Below are 17,372 nucleotides of genomic sequence, written 5' to 3'. Positions count from 1 at the left end.
GAAAATGTGTAATACAAAATTACAGATGTAGAAATTATATGGTTATGTCCCTCTATGTGAAATAGCAACAAATACTGGCTTTGTATTTCTCGAAGTTGGTATTTCTTTGCCTTCATCTCTTACGTCTATCTTTCCTCTGTCTCTTGAAAAATATGAAGCATGGTAACACTAAACCAACCTGAAGAGGGGACATGCCCTTTACCATTAACCCCAGCACACTCTATTGTGTTCTAGATGCTAAGGTCATTGTCAACCGCCAGTATTGTTGCACTTGCATTTTGGGTTTTTTTGAAAAAAGAGAATTTTGTATGTTCCAATGTCTTTAACACACCTGAAAATGAGATACTGATATGGCCAATAAGAATAACAGGAGTCAGCAAAATTTCTTTGTGGAAGTGAAGCATATTCCCGTATGTTTATTTTGCAGATACAAAAACACTTCTCTCTTTGATGTTACCTACCTGAGCATCGTTTGCATTGGCTCTTGACTCCTGCACTGAGTTTTTGTTTGTGTTTTCAGCCTTTTTGTTCAGGATTTTAGTTTGTTTCAGTTGTTTGTTTTCAGTTTAGTGTGTTTTTAAAATCTGTGTTTCTTTATTTGCTTCTGCTTCTATCAGCTGCTACTTGTCACCACAACTTTGTATCTCTGTAAGCTTACTTTAAGGCTGATACCTAAATTGCACAAAGATGGAGTAATTTCAGCTCTGCCATTATAAACTGTATGATCTTGGGCTAATTTAAAAAAATCTTCTGAGCATCCATGTCCTCTTCAGTAAATATTAGCTCAATGATAGCTGACCGCGTGCTATGTCATCAGTAAGTATAAGTTCAATGACATCTGATCCTGTGGAATTTTTAAAAGACTTCTGTAAAATAAAATAACCAGTGTTAACCTGGAACAAACTAGTGATCAAGTTGTGGTAATTTCCATCTTTCCTGGGTGGCTGACAGCTGAGAAGGTGGGCTGATTATATCTACGTATACCATAATTGCAATGATAAATTTGTTTACCTGCTTCCCATAATGTGGGAGGGTGAAGAGTCATAGCCACGTGGAGGAGGAACTAGGAACCGAGTGGGGAGAAAAATAAAGGGGGAAAACAATGTTTCTCCCAACACTAAGTTATCATGCCCCCTGTGCCCCCCCAAACTTCACTGAAGCAATTTCTTTGTCTTTCCTCCATGTATCACTGGAGACTGGAAAAATCGCATGACTGTGGAGTATAATGAAAGGTTTGACAAGATTTTCCAAAGGAAGATGAAAGATTTTCCTTTGTCATTCATCTGGGATATAAATGAAGAATAGAATTCTAAGCTTAGCACAAAAAGTCCTAAGAAAACACTTTCAGAAAACAAATATATTTAATTACACACTTTAATCTTTGACTATAATTGGATCATTATTGAAAAAACCTCAGTGATTAATAAATATTAATGTAGTAGTCTTTACATCGTTTGCCATCTGTAGACTGTTTTCTATTTCCAGGGAAACCTCAGCTGCTGATCAAAAGAGGATTCTTCTTATTGTTTTGCATGTAATTATGGAACGATTTTTATTTTACTTTTGGTAATTCCTAAATTCTTCACCAAAAGGCAGCCATGACATGTAATCAATTTCCTATCTTGAAATGGAAGCCTTAGAAATTTTTAAAAACTACTAGTATTCTTTTTTCATATTTAATATTTTCATTCCTACATAATGAGTTAACCTTTTATTTAATGGCTTCTAGGTTTTGTGCTTTCATAAGAAGGTCATTATCCCAAATATTTTCATTTATTCATAGAACATATCTTTATTTAATTTGCATATTATTCTTATTTTTTAAGGAAGCTATTTTTTAAAATAGATAACAAATTGACCCTACATCATTTATTGAGTAATCTATCATTTTCTTACTAATTAAAATAGACATTATATGTTCTAAATAATGATACGGACATACGTAGTCTCATGTATAATGATTTATTCTGCTGATATAATTACCTTTTCTTTTGTCAAGACTACGACATTTTAATTTCTAAAATAAATTCATAAACTATCATAAAGAATCATGTGGAAATTTTAAGTATAGCTTTATATTTAAAAAGTAATTTAAAAACTGACATCATTACAAATTGAGTCCTCCCATCCAGAAATATTACGCTCTCACATTTACTTGTGTTTTCTTTCAGGTCATTTGGTAAAGACACGTGGTCCTTTCAACAACCTTGTTCATTTCTTCTTAAGTTTATTCCTACAGTTACTGCAAGTATAGACAGTAATTGTAGCTGTTGAGAGTAGGATATTTTTTCAGTTACATTTTCCATGTGCGTATTGCTGCTCACGGACTTTGCTCTCTCGTCCATAAATGGGTTCCTGGTATGAAGTTTGGCTGAGTGGGAAGCAATGCAGCTAGTCTGAGGCCTGCAGTAGTGCAGATGCTGCTACCACCGACCATGAGATTCTGCAGGCCCACTGGCGTATCTCCGCTTATTCGTGCCTAATTTAGGCTTGCTGCTGCCTCACCTGCTTTCATGTCAATTTGCTCATCACCATGTTCATCTTTCCTAAGAAACACACACAATTTCTTTCATAAGCTGCTGCTTTAAATAAAGATATAAAGGGCCCTGATTCTTCATTGGGAGAGAATTTCTCATTTTGTGTCCCCTCCTGGTACATCACCTCCTGCCTTTCTGAGCTCCTTTGTTTCCAGGGCTCTTCACTTCCACAGGCATGGGCGTAGACGGGGACATATGTCTTGAGGCAAACATTCCTTTTCTCCTTCTTTCTCCTGTCTCCTTTTGTCTTCTCAAACAAGGGTTTGGCTTGTAGCAGGAAGGAAATCTTGCGCTTTAAAAAAACAAATATTATGTTCTGTATACAAGGTATTGAGTTTAGAATTATATATGAATTATCTCCTTTATTATTAACAAAAACCTCTGAGGTAGGTGCTATGTCATAAATGAGAAAACAAGTGGTGTAGAGAGGTAAACTGCATTTTCCAAGGGCTAATGTTTAGTAAGTGTTAGTGCTATGGTTCAAAACCTGCTCTGACTAACTCTGGAACTGAAAAGTCTTTAATACTCTTCTTTCAGTTATTAGTTCCCAGTTGGGAATTGAGTTGGCTTGGGACTGCGTTGTCATTTTAATATCAGTCAAGTCTACCTCTGGTTCATCCATGCTCCACTGAGAGCCTGGGTGTCTCTTTTTCCTTAGCCCTTAAAAATGAGAGCATTTAGTTCTTTTCTTCAGAGCTGCTGATTACAGTTCTTTAGTTTCCTGCCCTAAGCTTTCAAAAGTGTAGCCTAAGCCCAGAATTGGAAAATACACCCAGGAAAGAAAACCAAGTATAGTTGACCTAAAAAAGTGCTCCTTCCTCTCTGGAATTTCAGTTAATCTGGTATACATTGTTTCCAGAGATCTAAGGTTTTGTAAAATATAATTTTTATACTTTATCTGTTTTTTACTGGTTTTTTCCATGGGAGCATTGACCTCTCATGACCTAGTATGTCATTCCTACTCAGGAGATGAAGTCTTAACAAGATTTTTAATTATTTGCGTTAATGTTTATCATCATAACTACCCATCTAGTTGCTGTCATTAACAATTATGGTGGCCACCCTTCAATTCTGAAGAGCTCAGTTTGTCTAGTCTTTTGGTTGTAGCAATAAAAGCCACTTGACACTTTGTGGTAGTAATTTCACTCTTGATACTTTTAACCCTCAAATATATTTGCAGCACAGCATGGGTCTTAAGGGAGAGTCACAGCCTATAAGTATGTTAGATAGTCCAAGTGCATGATGCTGTTGATGGCATGAGTTTTGTACCAATGATTCCCAAACTGTGACATACTTTGTCATGTGAAATCAACCTCTGATCATGTTCCCTGAGCGTGCTCCAGTTGTCTTATTACCATAAATAACACTTTACCTGTCATGTTATTGAGCTATCATGTCTTCTAGGAAGAGAGATAAACTGATGAACCTAAATTCATCTGTGAAAAACCAAGATCTGATATGTAATCTGGAAAAATCTTTTATTGTAGCTCGGTTGATTGACTAGGTTAAATTATTTCACAATATATACAGATGTTCCTAACTACATGAAAAATATATTTCTTACAGATTTTTACATAAATCCGTCGCAAAATTTACCTTCCTGTAATGACCTTTCCCAAGGTGAGGCAAAGACTTTATTCCAACCAAGATACACATTTACTTTGACACCGATTTCTGAAACTTAAAATAAATCGAAATTTCTTGGTTTCTGTGTTAAAATACTGATTTCAAGGCCCCAGTCCACAGATATTCTGATTTCACAGACTTTGGGTAAAGTCTAGAAATCTGAGATTTGTGTGTTGTCTGCAGCCACACTTTAAGTGATATTAATCTGGGGCTTCCTTGTATTTATCGGAGTAGTTATCTGAAGTGCATGTGTGTTTTGCGTGTGTATCTTTCTATGAAACAATTCCACATTGTTTATTTTTAAAAATTTAATCCTGAAGCCAGGCCTGGTGGTCTACTGATTAAGATTGGGTGCTGTTACCGCTGTGGCCCAGGTTCATTTCCCTTTCAGGGAACTACGCTATCTGCTTGTCAGTTTGTCGGTTGTCATACTATGGCAGCTGTGTATCGCTGTAATGCTGAAAGCTATGCCACTGGTATTTCAAATACCAGCAGGGTCACCTGTGGTGGACAGGTTTCTGCAGGCCTTGCAGACTAAGACAGACGAAGAAGAAGGACATGGCCACCCACTTCCAAAAAATTGGCCATGAAACTCTATGAAGAGCAGAGACATATTGTCTGATAAAGCACCGGAAAGTGAGAGGATGGTGCAAAAAGACCAGGTAGGGTTCCGCTCTGCTGTACGCAGGGTCCCTAGGAGTCAGAACTGACTCAATGGCACTAACAACAATTTTATCTTGAATACTCTGAAATAGCTTTTGCTGGTTCCAGGTAGTGGAGGATTGTTAGAAGCTTTAATTTACGGATTGGTTTTTTTCAGCCTGTGTGTTCACTATGTTGATAGTGATTTCCAGAATGAGTTAGGTTTTTGGCCAAAACGTCCCACACTGCTGGGGAAAATTGTTGCAAAAAGTGCATCTTACTATCTGAAGAGCATTTAAATTTATGCAGTTTAAGAACATAAACCGAAGTCACTGTCTAAGTGAAATAAATCAACATTGCAGACACAAAGTGCCAATTATTACTAATTTTTGACTTGAATGATGGGTTGCATGGGTGTTCATTTTATACCTTTATGGTTTATTATAGCTCAATAACATGACAGGTAAAGTGTTATTTATGGTAATAAGACAACTGGAGCACACAAATTTATTTTATTTGATTATTAACATAATTTTTTTAACAGAAAGAGAAATAACACGGGGCAAGTCAGAAAGGCCAGTTTCTTCACAAATCCGAGGCTCAGCAGTAAAACTCTGAGGATTCGTTCTGAACCTATGCTGCCAGGAATCTCCAACATGTATCTGCCAGGGCTTCCTGCTGCCTTTCAGGAAAAGAAGGAAATCTACGCCCCACTGTCCTCTGTGATGAGTTCCACTGTGTGACAAGTGGAACTTGGGTCCTGGAGAGAATCTGATGGGGAATCAAGCATCATATACGCTTAAATAAGGATGCAGAGAATTTACGGAGTCTAGATAGTGCCTACACGTAGGGAATATGAATAAACAAAGGATTCCGTTCTTTCCTCCTAACAAGATCAGATCATCTGAGGATACAGTGGTAACTGGCCAATTCGTCATTACTGATACCTTTTGTTCTGTGTGCCTTGTCCTTGATCTTTACCAAGAGTTTATTAATAACTCTCTCATTTGTTAGCTTTTGCAGTGCTACATCCTCTCTCTCAACAACTTCTTATCACGTCATTAGAAAATTACAGTGATACTAATTCTCTTTAAAATTTACTTCTTTAAACATATGAATCATTGGAGAGCCCATTCCAGCTACATAGTCAATATTTGCTGGGCCCAAGCACGACTTCTTCTCAAAGTGGTTTGTTCTTCTTGTATCTTAATCCATAACTTCCCTGCAATTTGTTCAATGGTTACAGTCATATTTTATGTTAGTCTTTCTGATGAATTGTAAAGTCCAAAATGCCTGCAATGATTTCTTCAGTAAATTATCATCAACTGAATCCCTTTGATTGTGGAAATCAAAAACAAGTTTATCCATAGGGATTTTCTCTATGAAATTTCAAATCTTCACCTGCATCTGGTATGTAAGACAGCTCTAATTGTATTTGTCTTTGTGCTTTATCAAGAAATGTTCTGAACTTTCCATTGACATTTGGTGAGTAGTTGGACATTGCCAATATACATGAGAGTATAGCTAATTAACATATTTTTTTGTGTGTGAGACTGTTACTTATTCTTCATCACTGGAATCAATTAGTTTTCCCTCCTTTTGAGGTGTAATAAAAAGAGCATGTATTAAGAACACAAAAGGTTTGTGACAGAACTAACACCTATGATGCTAAAATTTCAGAGTTAGTGTGAATCCTGAGCTGAACTACAAAAGTGTCTCCCATCATTCTACTATATCTCATTTTGGGGGTGAAACAGAAGGGGTTAAGTAATTGACCTCCAAATTTAGAGCTCATATAAGGACCATCTTAGCAGTGAAAAATAGTTGTTATATTCTGAGCTGTACATCAAATAAATGCTCTCAGGGCTCTTTTTAAAACAATTTTATTGAGGGATTATATACCACAAATTTCGTCCATTTTTTTAGTGTATGATTCAATGATTTTTAGTAGCTTATGAAGTTGTGCAACCAACATCACAATTCAGTTTTATAATAATTCCATCAATTCCCCAAAGTCCCTGTGTCCTTGACAGTCAGTCCATCCCCAGTCCCATGCTGCAGGCCCAGGCACATACTAAGCTACTTTCTGCCTCTGTTGATTTGTCTTTTACGGACATTGAAGTCCCCAATGAGTCAATCACATTTCAGTATGTATTCATATTTTGTTCATTTTTATTCCTGCATAGTATTCCATTGTACAGATATACCACCTTTAGTTTATTCACCAGTTGATAGACATCTGAATTGTTTCCACTTGGGGTTATTATGAATAATGCTGCTATGAACATTCACAGACAAGTCTTTGGGAGGATACATGTTTTATTTTTGGGGGGTAGATTCCTAGAGGTGGAAATGCCAAACTGCTTTCCAAGGAGACTATACCATTTACATCCCCCACCATGTGTGAGGGTTCCCATTTCTCCATGTCCTTGCTAAGGCTTGCTACTGTCAGTCTTTTTGATGATAGCCGTTGTAGGGGTATGGAGTGGTATATCATTGTGGTTTTACTTTTCATTTCTCTAATTACAAAATGATGTAGATCGTCTTTTCATATATTTATTAGCCATTTGTATATCTTGGCAAAATGTGTATTGAAAGCTTTTGCCCGTTTTTTAATTGAGTTGCTTATCTTCTTACTGTTAAGTGTCGAGTGTTCTCGGCATAGTTTGTATACAAGTATTTTATACCAGAGACTTGACTTGAAATTTTCTTAATTTGCATCTCATCTTCCCATTTTCTTCATGGTGTCTTACAAAGTGCCAAAATTTTGAAATTTGATGAAGTGCAGATATTAATTTTTTTATTTTATAGACCTTGCTTTTCTTCTGTCTTATCTAAAAAAGCCTTGCCTAACAAAAGGTCAAGAAAATTTTTTCCAAGGTTTATTTTACTAGTTTTATCATTTGAGCTCTTGAATTAGGGTCTATGATCTATTCTGAGGTAATTCTTGTGTTTGTGAGAGAGGTCAAAGTTCATGTGCCTGATGTGGGTATCTGAGTATCCTGGCATCAGTTGTTGAAAAGGCTGTCGTTTCCCCCAGTGAATTGCATCGGCACCTTTGTGGAAAATAAATTGACCATAAATTTAAAAGATTATTTCCACAGTCTCAATTCTATACTATTTACATATATGTCCCCCTTAAAACCAGCACTCTACTGTCTTGATTACTGTACCTTTATACAGTTTTGAATCAGGAAGAGTAAGTCCTCTGGATTTGTTGTCAGTTTTAAAAGGTTTTTTTGGCTATTCTGGGTTCCAAGCATTTCCATAAAAATTTTAGGATCTATATTAGTAACAATTGTTGTTTTTTTCAGTCCCATGAACATGGAATGTTTCTTCCTTTATTTAGATCTTTAATTTCCTTCAGCAATGCTTTGCAGTTTTGAGTGTATAAGTCTTACACTTCTTTTTAAAAATTTGTTCTTGAGTACTTTATTTTTGCTGTTATTGTGAATGTAGTTGTTTTCATCAGATTGCTTGTTGCTAGTATGTAGACATGCTGTTGATCTTTGAGTGATGATCTTGCTCTCTGGTGAGAACCTCGAGTATTATATTGAATAGAAGTTACCAGAGTGGACATCCTAAACTTGTTCCTCAACTTAGGCAGAAAGCATTTAGTTTTCCATCATGAAACACAGCAGTAGCTTTTCGTAGATGCTTTTTATCAGGTTGAGAAAGTTCCTTTCTATTTCCAATTCGTCGAGTTTTGTTTATTTGCTTTAATCATGAATGACGTTGGAGTTTATCAAATGCTTTCTCTTCATCAATTGAGATGCTTGGGTGGTTTTTGTCCTTTCATTCTATTAGTGTGATGACTTCTATTAGTTGATTTTCAGATGTTAAACCAACATTACATTCCTGGGATAAATTCCACTGAGTTTTAATTTATTATTCTTTTTATATGTTACTGGATTCATTTGGCTAATAATGGATTGAGGATTTTGTGTCTTTATTCACTGGGGAAATTGGTTTTTAACTTTTTTTTCTTTTAACGTCTTGGTCTGGCCTTGGTATCAGGGCAATAGGGCCTCATAAAGAGAGTTGGGCAATGTTCCATCTTCTTTATTTTCTGAAAGAATGTGGAAATTCTTTTTTAAATGTCTGATAGAATTCACTAGTGAAGCCATATGAGACTGGGATTTTTTTTTTTTTTTTTTGAGGAAAAAGATGTGTAATTACTAATTCAGTTTTTTTATTTGTTCAATGTCTTGATTCTGTTTCCTCCACTTTCTCCCTCTGCCCTGTTTTTATTGTTTGGTTATTGTTGTTATTGTTGCTGTTTCTCGTTTGTTTGTTTGATGACCTCCCTTGACTAATTCTATAGTTTTCTTACCTGCAATGATCACTGATGTCTCTGCTTGTGTTTTTTTCTTCTCATTTTGGTTTTTAAGCTTGACTTCCTAGGTGTCAACCCTGGGTCAACATAACTTAATGATCAGCCAGTTATTGTCCTAAGTGTGACCACCTCGAGCTAGTAAGGTTTCCACCTTTTTGCGGAGGTATATGTGTATAGATTTCTGTGCATATTTCAATTTCAGGCAATTTACAAGTCCTCCATGGTTTTTATTTTATTCTTGTACAAGACTTCGCATTTAGCCAAGGAAAAGTTGACAACTGGAGACCACTTCAATTTCTCCTGTGTGTGCATGCACCTCTGTGCAAGTGTGTAGACTTCCAGACTCCCAGGAGTATCTGGTTGCTTATCAAAGTCCACTGTGGGTCTCTCATTCTCTGGATTTCTAGGTTATATTTCTGACTGATCTGGTGCTTGTAACAGCCAGTATCACAGCTACGATCATGGTCTTCCTGAATGTCTGCCACCCAGATTACAATTATGAATTCACGCATGTAATATTCATGAATGTTATAGTATGTAAGCTATACCTCAATGTAAACAAAGAGTGTTGGGGGAAAAAAGGGAAAAAAAGAGGTGGGGGTACAATAGGGTTGAGAACTGTTGTTGTAGGATATAAAGACGTTCCACCAAGCTCCTGTAAAGGACGAAGAAGGGCTAAGAGAATTGGCTGACCAGAGACCTAGGGTAGGGATAAGCAGGCTCCTGTGTAGGAGGAACTTGAGACCTTAGGTAAAGCATGGTCACCAGCAGTGGTTGACAGCTTCACAGAACAGACACCTGTGCTGGATACTCAAGTGGAATGAGAGACATTACAGTGGAGGTCAGCCGAGCTGAAGGAGATGAAGGCCAGACTAGAAGAGCCTCCTTCCACCAATGTATGGACCCCAACCTACTTCCATGTTTATGTCCTTTGGGAAGGAGAATGGGAGAGAAGGTCTTTGAGAGGAGGAAACATCCCTGAAAGGGAGCTTAAATCGTCAAAATTTACCTCAATTCAATGTTCAACACTGGAGGAGATATGTTATCTTTAATCTATAGGCTTATTTTTCTTTTTGACATGGGAAGGAGGATTGAAAAATAGGATGAGGCTGGGTATAGAAAATAGAAAAATAATTTATTTTTTTGCACATACCCCTGAGTGATAGAATGTAACCCCTTTACTGGATTGTAGGAGAATTAAATGAGATAATGTAATTAAAGTCTTGGCTTGAATTTTCGTCAGTGGTAGCAGGTGGCTTCTATGGAGCAAATCCCTTAACTGATGCATAAGCCTAGAGGATACTCTATTAAAATACCTGTGTATACGAAAATCATGTAGGTCCTGCGGTTATACCTCAAGAATATTGTGTTATCTATACCAAAAAGACAGTAGTGCTTGTCTTAGAGAAAGTGAGAAGAATTTCTTTCTTTCTATTGTTCCATATTTATATGATGAAAAAATAAGCAAAAATAAACACATGTCCAAGTTTACCTGACGTATTTGTAAATGGGAGAAATGAGATTTATGTGAATTTCATTCTGAATACCATATGATCCAAACACATTATTACAATTTTGGAAGAAATGTTTTGTTCATAACAGAGTTCCTTTTGCTAAGCACAGGCTGTATTCCTCAGACTGCTTGTAGTAGTGAATATGTAAATGATATTTAATTTATTCTCCAGATCATATGTTCTTGGCTTGTTTGTCAAAGATTAGCTGTCCATCAATGTGTGGTTTTATTTCTGGGCTCTCAACTCTGTTCCATTGATCTGTGTGTCTATTTTTCTGCCGTACCATGCTATTTTGATTACTATAGCTTTGTAGTAGATTTTGAAATTAAGGAGTGTGGTATCTCCAGCTTTGTTCTTTTTTCTCAGGAGTGCTATGGCTATGCAGGGTCTTTTGTGGTTTCACGTAAATTTCACAATTCTTTGTTCTATTTCTGTGAAAAAGATCATTAGGATTCTGATTGGGGTTGCATTGACTCTGTAGATTGCTTTAGATAAAATGGACATTTTAACAATGCCAATTCTTCCATGAGCACAAAATATCTTTCCATTTCTTTATGTATTCTGTGATTTCTTTCAACAATGTCTTATAGTTTTCAGTGTATAGGTCTTCCAATTCATTGGTTAAATTTATTCCTGGGTATTTTATTCTTTTTCCTGTGATTGTAAATTGGATTGTAGTCTTGATTTCTCTTTCTGTTAGTTTATTGTTAGTGTATAGAAACACAACTGATTTTTGTATATTGATTTTGTATCCCACAACTTTACTGCATTCATTACTTATTTCTGACAGTTTTTTGGTGGATTCATTATGATTTTATAGAGAGAGAATCAGTTATCCACAGATAGTGACAATTTTACTTCTTCCTTTCTATTTGGATACGTTTTATTTCTTTTTCTTGCGTATTGCTCCAGCACTTCCAATACTATGTTGAATAAGAGTAGCAAAAGTGAATATCCTTGTCTTATTTCTGTTCTTAGAGGAGTAGCTTTCAGTCTTTCACCATTGAGTATGATGTTGGCTGTGGGTTTGTCATATATGGCCTTTAATATGCTGAAGTACTTTCTTTCTATACCCATTTTATTCAGAGTTTTCGTCATAAATGGATTTTGGATCTTGTCAAACACTTTCTCTGCATCAATTGAAATGATCATGTGATTTTTATTCTTCATTTTATTACTGCAGTGTAGCACATTGATTGATTTGTGGATGTTGAACCATCCCTGTGTTCCTGGAATGGATGGCACTGGATCGTGGTGTATAATCCTTTTAATGTATTGTTGTATTTGATTTTCTAATATTTTGTTGAGAGGATTTTTGCACCTATCTTCTTTAGCAATATTGTCCTGTAATTTTCCTTTTTTGGTTTTGGTAACAAGGTAATGTTGGCCTCATAACATGGGCCATCCCATCCTCTTCAATATTTTGGAAGAGTTTGAGAAGGACACATTTTTAAATCTTCTTTGAATGTTTGGGAGAATTCATCAGAGAGGACATCTGGGTCCTGGACTTTTGCTTTGGAGGAGATTTTTGATTACTGTTTCAATCTCTTTACTAGTGATTCAGATTCTCCATTTCTTCATGATTCAGATTTGGGAAGTTGTATGATCTAAGAATTTATCCATTTCTTCTAGGTATCCAGTTTGTTGGCATATAGCTTTTCATAGTATTCTCTTATAATCCTTTTTATTTCTGTGGTGTCCCTTATAATGTTTCCACTTTCATTTCTGATTTTATTTATTTGAGGCTTCTCTCTTTCTTTCTTAGTGAGTCTAGATAAAATTTTGTTTATCTTTTCAAAGAACTAGCTGTAAGTTTCATTGGTCTTTTCTATTGTCTTCTTAGTCTCTGTTTCATTTATTTCCACTCTGATTTTTATTCTTTCCTTCCTTCTACTGATTTTGCGCTTCATTTGTTCTTCTTTTTCTGGTTAGTTTAGGTGTATTGTTAGATTGTTTATTTGGGATATTTCTTGTTACTTGAGGTAGGCCTGTATTGCTATAAACTTTCCTCTTAGTACTGATTTTGCTGTATATCATGGATTTTAGTATTTCTTATTTTCATTTGCATTTGTCTCCAGTATTTTTTAATTTCTCTTTTGATTTCTTCATTGGTCCAATAGTTGTTCAGTAGCATTTTGTTTAATCTCCACATATTTTTGACTTCTCCAGTGATCTTCTTGTAGTTGATTTCTACTTTCATAACATTGTGGTCTGAAAGGATGCTTGATATAATTTTAATCTTCTTAAATTTATTGAGACTTGTTTTGTGGCCTCATATGTGATCTATCCCGGAGAATGTTCCATGTGCATTTGAAAAGAATGTGTATTCAGCAGTTTTTGGATGGAATGTTCTGTATATATCTATTAAGTCCATCTGGTCTAACGTTTCATTTAACGCTGATGTTTTCTTGTTGGCTTTCTGCCTAGATGATCTATCCATTGATGTAAGTGGGGTATTAAAGTCCCCTACTGTTATTATTTTTCTGTGAATTTCTCCCTTTAGATCTACTAACAGTTGCTTTATATATTTTGGTGCTCCTCTGTTAGGTACATATATATTAACAAATGTTATATCTTCTTGGTGGATTGTAGGCTTTATCATTATGTAATGTTTGTCTTTCTCTCTTGTTCTCTTTTTTGGCTTGGAATCTACTTTGGCTTGGAATCTACTTTATCTAAGTATAGGCACATCCACTTTCTGTTGGTTGTCATTTGCTTGGAATATCATCTTTGATCCCCTCAGTCTGAGCCTATGTTTCTCTTTAGACCTGAGCTGGGTATACTGGAGGCAGAATATTGTTGGCTATTATTTTTTAATGCATCCAGCCACTCAGTGTCTTTTGATTGGTGAATTCAATCCATTTAAATTTAGGGTGATTATTGATATATGAAAACTTAATACTGCCATTTTATCTTCTGTCTTCTGGTTGTTCTGTATTTCCATTGCTTCTTTTTCTTTGTGTTTCTGTCTGCTATTTCAGTTTGGTCATTTTCTGTGATGTGTTTCTCAGTTTCTCCTTTTTTTATGTTTTGTGACTCTGCTCTGATTTTTTGTTTTGTGATAACCATGAGGTCTGTATAAAAGATTTCATAGATGAGACAGTCCTTTTTCTGTTGATAGCATCCTATCTCCATTTGCCTATGCAGATTCCATCCTTTACCTCTTTCCCATCTATGTTTTGTCACAAATTATCCTTTTTTGTATTGTGATTTTGTTACCAAATTGAAGTAGTTATTTTTAACGCTTTTTTTCCCTTTAGCCTTTATATTATAATTAATTGTTTACTAACCTGTTCTCATATACAGTAGCAATTTTCTGATTCTATCACCTTGCCTACAGCTTTGTACACGTTTGCCTTTTCCTTTCAGGTAGAAGAGCTCTTTTCAAAATTTCTTGTAAGGTAGGCCTAGAGGCAATGAACTCCTTCAACTTCTGTTTGTCTAGAGAAACCTTTATTTCTCCTTCATATTTGAAAGATCCCTTTGCTGAATAGAGTATTCTTCACTAACAGTTTTTATCTTACAATATTTTGAATGTATTTCACTCTCTCCTGGCCTTTAGAGTTTCTACTGAGAAATCCACTGATAGCCTATTGGGGGTTCATTTGTAGGTTATTTTCTTCTCTCTGGCCACCCTTAATATTCTTTCTCTGTCATTGACTTTTGATAGTTTTAATATAAATGTGCCTTGGAGAAAGTCTTTTTATGTTGAGATAATTAGGTGCTCTATTAGCTTCACGTACTTGCATGTCCAGTTCCTTCCCCAAGTTTGGGAACTTCTCAGCTATTATTTCTTTAAACAAGCTCTCTCCTCTCTTCTCCCTCTCTCTTCTTGGATACTTATCATCCTTATATGGCTTTTCCTAATTGAGTCAATATGTCTCTGTTTTTTAAAAATGTTAATTCTCTCTCCTCTTCCACCTGAATCATTTCTAGGTTTCTATCTTCAAGCTCACTTATTATCTCCTCCATTTGGTCTGCTCTATTTCCAACACTTTCTACTTTCTTCAGCTCCAGAATTTCTGTTTGGTTCTTTTTTAGAATTTCAATCTGTTTGACGTAGTACTCCTTCTGTTCATTAATTTCATTCCTGAGCTCATTGAAGTGTCTGAGTTTTCTTGTAACTCACTGAGTTTCTTCATTAAAGATATTTTGAATTCTCTGTCAGTTAGGTCACAATACTCCATGACTTTGAGTTTGGTGTCTGGAGAGTTATCATTTTCTTTGTGTGATACTGTTACTGTAGCACATCATAGTACTTAAATTATCTCTGCCAGCACATTTGTGGTAGCAAGCACCATTCTCATTTGGGTAAGGCTTTGGTTACTTTGATTCTGAGCTGCTTCTGACTGTATTTGAGAGTCTGCACTTTCCAGCCTCCACTGCCTCTGCCAGAGGTGTCATCACTGCCCCGTGTGCTGCTTGTGCCTCTGAGATTGCTGGTGCCTTGCTGCTCACACTAGTGCTGCAGTCACGAGTGTTGCCACTGGGGTCAGAGCACTTCTGCTAATTCTGGGGTTGCCTGGGTTACATGTTCCCCCACTGCAATGGGGAGGAAGGGGAGAGTGGGGCAGGAGCTGGGGTCACAGGAACCTCTGGCATGTCCAAGTTTGTCGGCTCTGCAGGCATCACTGCTATGGGCAGGGGGGCCAAAGCTGCAGGCGCCCCTGCAGCTGAGGGAGACCAGAGTTGTAGGCTCCACTGTCACTGTTACCTGGCTCTGTGGGCTCTCCACAGGCTCAGGTTCTGCTGCCACATGCACTTCCTACCCTGCTGCTCCCAGGTTATCTTGGAGTGCTGGCAACACTGCTGCCAGGAGTGCTGTGTTTGCGAGTGTCACCACCACTGCCAGGTGAGCTAGGGTCATGGGTTGTGGGTATCACCATCACTGCCACAGGGGTTGGGATACCTAGGTCGCAAGCACCACCAGGTTTCCTCAAATCTCTGCTCTCCAGCACCTGTGTGGTTCCTATAACCTCAGGTCACAGGCAATGCGACTACTGCCAGGGTCTGGAGTCGGAGGTACCACCACTGGGGGCTGGGTTGCGAGTACCACTGCATTCCTGAAGCCTCAAGTCACAGGTGCCACCTGCCACCACTGGGGGAGGGAGAGGGGCTGCTTGCAAGTGCCACTGCAGTTCCTACACCCTCTGGTGTCTGGCACCCGTGCAATTCTTGGAACCTCTGGTCACAGGCGCCACTGCCACTTCCAGGGGTGTCAGGGTCTTGGATGCAGCCCCCACTGCTGGGAGGACCAGGGTTGAAGGTACCACCACTGGGGGAAGGCATAGGTCACAAGTCATCATAGTTCTGAGAGCATCTGGTCACAGGCCCTGCAGTGATTCCTGGTGCCTCTGGGAGCATGGGTTGCCTGGATTCCTGGGGCCTCCATTCATGGATGTAACCTGAGTTCCCAGGGCCTCTGGTCTCTGGACTTTCTGTCACTGCTCCCCTGGTTCCACCACCTCCAGAAGGTCCATTCCCCCCATCTTTAGATGTATAGATGTATGGGTCTCTCAGGCATTCCATGTGCTGTGCAATGCCCTTTGTTGGACTATGGATGTCCTACTGGTTGCAACTTATAGGTGACTGACAAAAAGAACTCACTCTGCCATGATGTGGACATCACTCCTCACCACTGCTTTTCTTAACTTTAACTGAACTGCTCTTTCCGGTTCTTAGGCATCAGCTGGTCAATTTCAAAAAGGATCTCTCCTTAGGAAAAGCAAAATCTCACACCACACAGACTTTTGGACTACTCTCTGCATGAAAATGCTGAACAATGCTGCTATTCCCTTTTAGTGGTCTGGGATCAAGGCTGGTGAGAAGTATCAAACTCCTCAATGATAGTTTTGTCTGAAATAATTTGATTTTAATCATAAGTTCCGACTCCAAAGACAAATGTGAGGTTGATATTGCTGTGCTTGTGGGTATGTGGTCTATGTATTTTTGAATGAAGGCAGCCATTTGCAATAGCACAAGTAATTTACTATTGGAGTTAAGATCCAATCCTCCGAAACTGCAGTGACTGGATAACTTGCATAAAGCCTGGCTCTCCTACCTGGAGTCCCCAAATCAATCATCCCAAATTAGTATGAAGACAGTCACATGTGCGTGGATGTGGATGTGTGGTTTTCTTGTAGATGGTGTGTACGGCCCCACAAATTCAGAACCCTTCAGACTGGTTAATTAGGAAATTAGGGGAACATCACAATATATAGTCTCCATAACTGTAGGAGAGTGTTCTTAATCAGGAGTGTGCATCAGAATCGCATATGTCACTGCATGAGATTTCACTATTTTAAAATTCAGATTGAGGCTCAGTGTTTATTAATGTAAACTGAGAAGGGCCTAGAGTGCACAACTGTTAATAACTCCACAAAGGATTCTCATTAAAATACTACTATGGGACTAAAGTTCATTTTATTCCTGACTATATTATGGGCTTCTGGTTTTAAGACTTGAATTTATCATGCCTGAAGGTGAGACTTCAGAAGGGTCAGTGTTCTATTCACCTCAGTCTTCTAATATTTTATATGAATGACAACACTTAGAATCCAAAAGGCACCACTGTCTCCAGCATAGAAATTCTGACTTATTCCAATTCTGCTGTATAGATACTCACAACTGTGCACATCAGCAGCCTATCTTCAAGTCTCAGTGCTATAAGCAGGATCTCTCTCCAACACTAAATGATTTTAAATATGTGACCTTCTT

Source organism: Equus caballus, chromosome 10 (assembly GCF_041296265.1).
Source record: "Equus caballus isolate H_3958 breed thoroughbred chromosome 10, TB-T2T, whole genome shotgun sequence".
NCBI classification, from domain to species: Eukaryota; Metazoa; Chordata; class Mammalia; order Perissodactyla; family Equidae; genus Equus; species Equus caballus.
The sequence above is the reverse complement of the archived record's forward strand: the minus strand, read 5'-3'. Positions refer to the sequence as shown.